This window comes from Sapajus apella, unplaced genomic scaffold (assembly GCF_009761245.1).
Source record: "Sapajus apella isolate SASKATOON/1434 unplaced genomic scaffold, GSC_monkey_1.0 scaffold53, whole genome shotgun sequence".
NCBI lineage: Eukaryota > Metazoa > Chordata > Mammalia > Primates > Cebidae > Sapajus > Sapajus apella.
The window spans coordinates 5344288-5350287 of NW_022436993.1; positions in this window are offsets into that span (position 1 = coordinate 5344288).

The following is a 6000-nucleotide window of genomic DNA, read 5'->3' on the forward strand; positions in this document are numbered from 1 at the left end:
AAATCAAAGAAATTTCTCACTGTGATCTCTGCTGTCCCTGATGGGCACACACCAGGGACTGAAGTCACAGCCAGGAGGCAGGGCATGGTAGCTCACAGCACTTCAGGAGGTAGAGATCAGGAGTTTGAGACCAGCCTGGCCAGCATGGTGAAACCCCATTTCTACTAAAAATACAAAAATTAGCTGTGCATGGTGGCACACGCCTGTAATCCCAGCTACTTGGGAATCTGAGGTACGAGGATCACTTGAACCTGGGAGGTGAGGTTGCAGTGTGCCAAGATCGCGCCATTGCACTCCAGCCTACAGGACAGAGTGAGACTCTGCCTCAAAAAAAAAAAAAAAAAAAAAGTCACAGTGAGGCCTGACAGCAAAAGCCCTGAGTCAAACAACATGAGGCCAGCTAGCTTCTTATGACACTGAACCCTTGCAGTCACTGTGTTAAGATGTCAATTTTTCATGTTCATTTTTCCTAATAGTGAGTTTGGAGCTCTGTTGACTCTGCAAAGCTCCTGACAGCCACTGGAAGTTAGAGAGAGAACAACCTTCAGTTTGGTGACTTTGACTCTATAGTGGCTCGCCCTGAGCTTATGACAAGCCGAAATCATTCTGCAGTTCTCTGGGGTCTGCTCACCTGTGTCTCTCCCATCCTGCTCTTGTGAAATGGAGTTTCACTGACACTACCGGCTCTTTCCTGGAGCTGTGGTACATTTCATCGGGTTGGTTTGAGTCTATTGTTCTAGCTGATGATGACTTTTTACCAGCTGTACTGAGGTATAATTAACACATCATACATTCACCTAGTTGAAGTGTACAATTCAATGACTTTGTATATTTAGTAGATTCACTATATACTATATCCATCACCGCAATCAAGTTTAGAACATTTTTATTACCCTCAAAAGAATCCCCACACCCTTGGCTGTCACCCCCAATCTCCTCATCCCCCCAGCTCCTGACAATCACTAATCTACTTTCTATCTTTGTAGATTTGCCTTCTCTGGACATTTCATATAATGGGAATCATGCAGTGTGTGGTCCTAGGTGACTGGCTTCTTTCACTTAGCTTCATGTTTTCTGGGCTCATCCACATTGTAGATGTATCTACCAAATAATATGCCAGTCAGCAAGACCTCCTTTCCCAGCAGTTAAATGTGGCTACGTGACTAAGTTCTCCCCAAACATGAGGCGTTAAGACAGTGGGTGTGCCTTCCCCATGTTTCTTCCACCTTCCTGCTGGGTTCAACCTGGACACAGAGAGTATTAAGACAGAATTCGTTCCTCAAGGAGCTGACAGTTTAATAGAAAAGTCAGATTTAAAATAATGATGGAATGGAACTGGAGCTATAATATGTTACCAAGTGCATGCCACATGAGGTGAAGGATGATGTAGCCCCATAGGTTGTGGGTAGAAAAGGTGAGGGTGTCAAGAAAATGATGAATTTTTTTCTTTTTTTTTTTTTTTTTTTTGAGACAGGGTCTCACTGTCACCAAGGCTGCAGTGCGGTGGCACAATCTTGGCTTACTGCAACCCCTGCCTCCCAGGTTCAAGCAATTCTTCCACCTCAGCCTCCCAAGTAACTGGAATTACAGGCATGTGCTACCATGCCAGGCTAATTTTTATATTTTTAGTAGAAACCGGGTGTCACCATGTTGGTCAGGCTGTCTCGAACTCCTGGCCTCAAGTGATCCACCTGCCTTGGCCTCCCAAACTGTTGGGATTACAGGTGTGAGCCACTGTGCCCAGCCAAGGACGGATATTTTAAGAATTTGGCTGAAATTCAGATACACCATTTCCCCAGCAGATCTGGCATTCAGAATGCCAGTCATGGCAAATGCCAGTGGGCAAATGCTGTTGATCTGAACAGATGGTCTCATAGGCCTGAAGCAGCACAGGACCAGGGAAGGTGTGTTCATCTAGACACCTCCTAGCAGAGCTAACCCCGACCACAGCATAAGAAGAAACGCTCACTGTCAAGGCTCCTTTGAAAGCAGATGCTTAAAATATTAGTTGAAAATATGAGAAAAGTGATCAGCTCAGTTGGGTAAGTTGTTTAGAATCCTCATTGGTTCTCAAATCCTCTCCCATCCCCTGGCAGTTCTTGACTGGATTTTTTTTTCTCACTGTGTATCTGCCATTTCACTGTTTTTCCTAAGGCAAGATCTCTTTAATTATTCTATTTTCTCTTAAGTGGGCAATTCTCACACTGTTAAAATACCTCACCACAGCAGTATTATTTGTTTGTTCCTAGTCTGTGGACTAAGAAAATATGGAATGTGCATTTCTAGTACTAGGATACTTCTAATTTTTTAAGTGTCTTGAGTGGTGGGAAGGGAGGGAGGGGGGTGTTCAATCGGTTTGATTAAGCAGCTTCCCTAAGAGGAAAAGCAAAGCAACAGCGAGTGGTTCTAAAGCAGTCATTTGGCTCCCTCTGGTGGGCTCTTGCAGAATTACTCATCCCCCCCCACATACAATCCTGTCTCCCATCAACTCACTTATTTAGAAAATAAGTGAGAAAAATGCAACGAATCAATCTGTTAACCCAAATCCTTGGCTAAATTCCAATGATGGAGGAACTGACTGAGGATTTTAGGTCCATTTAGGCAGAGTTAGAGCAAAATTCAAGAGATAAAGTGGATTCCATTCTACTCTATGCAAAGTGGATGTGGCATTTTAGCAATATTTGAATATTTTTTGGTAGCTACTGTTTTTCCTCCATAGTGCCTTAGTCTACAACGCAAAGTCCATTTAATATACGTCAGGGTTTGCCCTCCGCCTGCCATCCCCCCCACCCCCCAGTGCTCAACAGACTTGTAAAGGTGAAGGTCGCCCTCTAATGGTTTGGAAGAGTCCCAACATGTGACATTTTTTTTCTTAGTTTGGACACCTCAAACAGAACCGTTTAGAGTTCGAGAATCCTCCTCCCACCACTAATATTAGTTGCGCATTTCTAATTGGTTGATAAAGGATATTTAACAATTTAAAAACCATATTAAGTTAATGCATACTTTGTATTCTAAGTGTGTGTGTGTGTGTGCGCGCGTGTGCAGTTTCTAAACTACAGCTGGTCAGTGGGCTATGGATCACTGAGGTTTACCTGCCCTTGCTGTGGGAGACAACAGACAGGGGCTTTGCAGCTCAGACCTGCCCTGACACAAGGATGCTGTGGTTCTCAGCATCCTGCCCCCTGGACAACAGAAGCAAGAATAGCAAGGTTCCCCGAATCTCCTGGGGTGCTTGTTTCTACCTGCAAGACCCTCTTCAGCCCCCAGGACTCTGCTTGCCCCGGTTGATCAGAGGACATTTCCTGCCTGCCTTTTCACAACTGCGTAATGAGTTGCACAGGACCATGCCATGCCTGGAGCTCGCCACTATTGTGATGACAGAGTCATGGGCCGTCCGGACAGGGCGTTTGTTTTTGGATGCACTTGGTGCCCACAGTCCTTGGCTTCGTGTGCTTAGTGTGGCGGTGCAGCGGCTGAGTGCTGCTGACTGCAGCAACGTGGGCCATTCACACCAGCTCAAGGTCATCTCCTGGGTGCCCTCGCAAACCCACCTGCCCGAGAGTTGGTCACTCAGGTTTAATGTAGTTCTTCCATTTTCAAAAATGTTTTAAAAGTACCTATCATGCACAAGGCCTTGTGCTGAACACTGAGGGAAGTTAAAATCAGTAAAAAGTCCCTACCAGTGAGGAGCGTCCTTTCTAGTCTGGCAGAGAACACAGGCTGTGCATTAAAAGCAAAATTCTTTGGTCCACACAAGCGCGCAGCCCTGCACAGCACTGCTGTCTTGTAACTGTTCACCGGCTTGTGATTCCTAAATGAAGGAGATTTTAATAGCTGGCTGGTGTCTTTCCCTTTCTTTCTCTCTTTCTCTCCCTTCATCCCTCCCTGCTTCGTTTCTATTTTTCTTCCTTGCTCCTTTCCTTTCTCCCTTTTCCCTTCCTTCCTTCCTCCTTCCCTTCCTCTCTTCCTTCCTCTCTTCTTTCTTTCCTACCTTCCTGCCTCCTGCTGCTTCTCCCTTTCTTTCCTTCTCCTTTCCTTCCTCTCCTCCCTCCTCCCTTCCTCCCTTTCCTCCTGTCCTTCCCTCCATCCTCTCTGTCTTTCTTTCTTTTCAATAGGCACAGTGCCTCACATGCTGTAAGCCTGTAATGATCAGAGCAAATTCACAGGTGGAAAGTGGGGTTGGCTCCGGAGAAGCCCCGGCTCACACGCGCAGTGTGGGTGGAGGAAGTGGTGACGGTGGGTGTCATCCTCAGCACTGCGCAGCCATGGGATTGGGAATGCTCCTAATTAGGTCACAAAAGCCCCTCCAGATTTCTCTCCCTCCTTCCCTCTGCGACTTTCCTGTTCCATGCAGTCCAGACCAGCAGATGTATCATTCTCATCCTGCTTTTTTTGTGTGTCGATTCCAGATTGGTAACATAATGAGTATGATGCTGCTGTGACCTTTCTTGCTGTGTCTTGGTGCACATAGTGACAAGTATTTGTGAGATGTTTATCCAGAAGTGTGATGGGTAAGGTCCTAGGATCTGGGTACGTTCAGCTCTGGTGGATGGTACTTGTTCCGGTGGTCTATTGCGACCTAACAAATCACCCCAACATTTAGTGGTTGAAAACAACCACCGTTTTATTACGTCTATTCTGTGGGCTACAAACTCAGGCAGGCTCAGCCAGGCAGTTCTTCTCTCCATTTAGCTCAGACTAAGATCATTTAAGTATTTGGCGACCATGTGATCCGGAGGGTCCCAGATGGCTTTACCCACATATCTGGTGCCTCAGCAGGGACAGCTGCGAGGCTGGGCTCAGCTGGGACCGCCAAGCTCGTCCTCCATGAGGCCTCTCCAGTGTGGCCATCTCAGGGTGGTGGAGCATCTTACAACATAGCTGGCTTCCCCCAGAGCAAGTGTTCAAGAAGACAGAGGTGGAAGCCACAAGGCTGCTGCTGGCCGAGCCTTAGAAGGCATGCAGCATCGCCTCCGCCAATTCTGCTGGTCACACAAGTCACCTAGGCCACCTCAGATTCAAAGGAAGGAGAATTAGACTTGGCCTAATTCCAAACAGGAGAAGAAACAGCAATTCTAATACTTCCCCAAAGTGGTTGTGCCAATTTCTACACACACCTGTAATTTATGGGGTTGCCAGGGTGAGATTTTTTTTTTTTTTTTTTTTTGAGACAGGGTCTCTGTCGCCCAGGCTGGAGTGCAGTGGTGTGATTATAGCTCACTGCAGCCTCAACATCCTGACTTCAAGCAGCCCTCCCACCTTTCCGCCTCCCAAGTAGCTGGGACTACAGTGCACGCCACCACACCCGGCTAATTTTGTGTATTGTTTTGTAGAGTTGAGGTTTCAACATGTTACCCAGGCTGGTCTCCAATTCAGAGGATCAGGCAATCCACCTGCCTTGGCCTCCCAAAGTGTTGCAATTACAGTCATGCGTCACCGCACCTGGCTGGGGTGGGATTTGTAATAGGAACTTTTGTTGTAAGGAACAAAGCCGTTTGCACACCCCCGGAAGGCCCATCCTCTTTCCTTCCGTCAGCTACAGAATAGACTTGCTTTCACTGCTTCTCAAGAATCCGCCTCAACCTCCACAGGGTGAAACTTGAGGCAGTTGACTCACTTGGCGCAATCTCCTACCTCCTTGCCAATACACTCATCAGGAGTTCCACATCCTCACCTCACTGCTTCCCTCCCAGCTCAGGAGAATAAGACTCTGCTCCTCTCCAAGGCCAGTCGCTGCCCCCCGCTTCAGTCTCCCCAAGCCTGACTCTGCCCCACACCCGCCCCCATCTCCCCTCAAGCTCAGTCTTCCCCAATCTACTGCTTTTCTCTCCAATGCAGCCCTTAATGGGAAGGTTTTTTAAAATTCTCAAAAATTTAGATACATTCTGTTGTTTGCCCTTTTAATTTATTTTTAGTGATCAGCTCTGAACTGTGAAGTTGATGTCAAATCCAACAGAGAGGGAGGGGCCCTAAGAGGAAAGAAGTGGGTGATGGAGA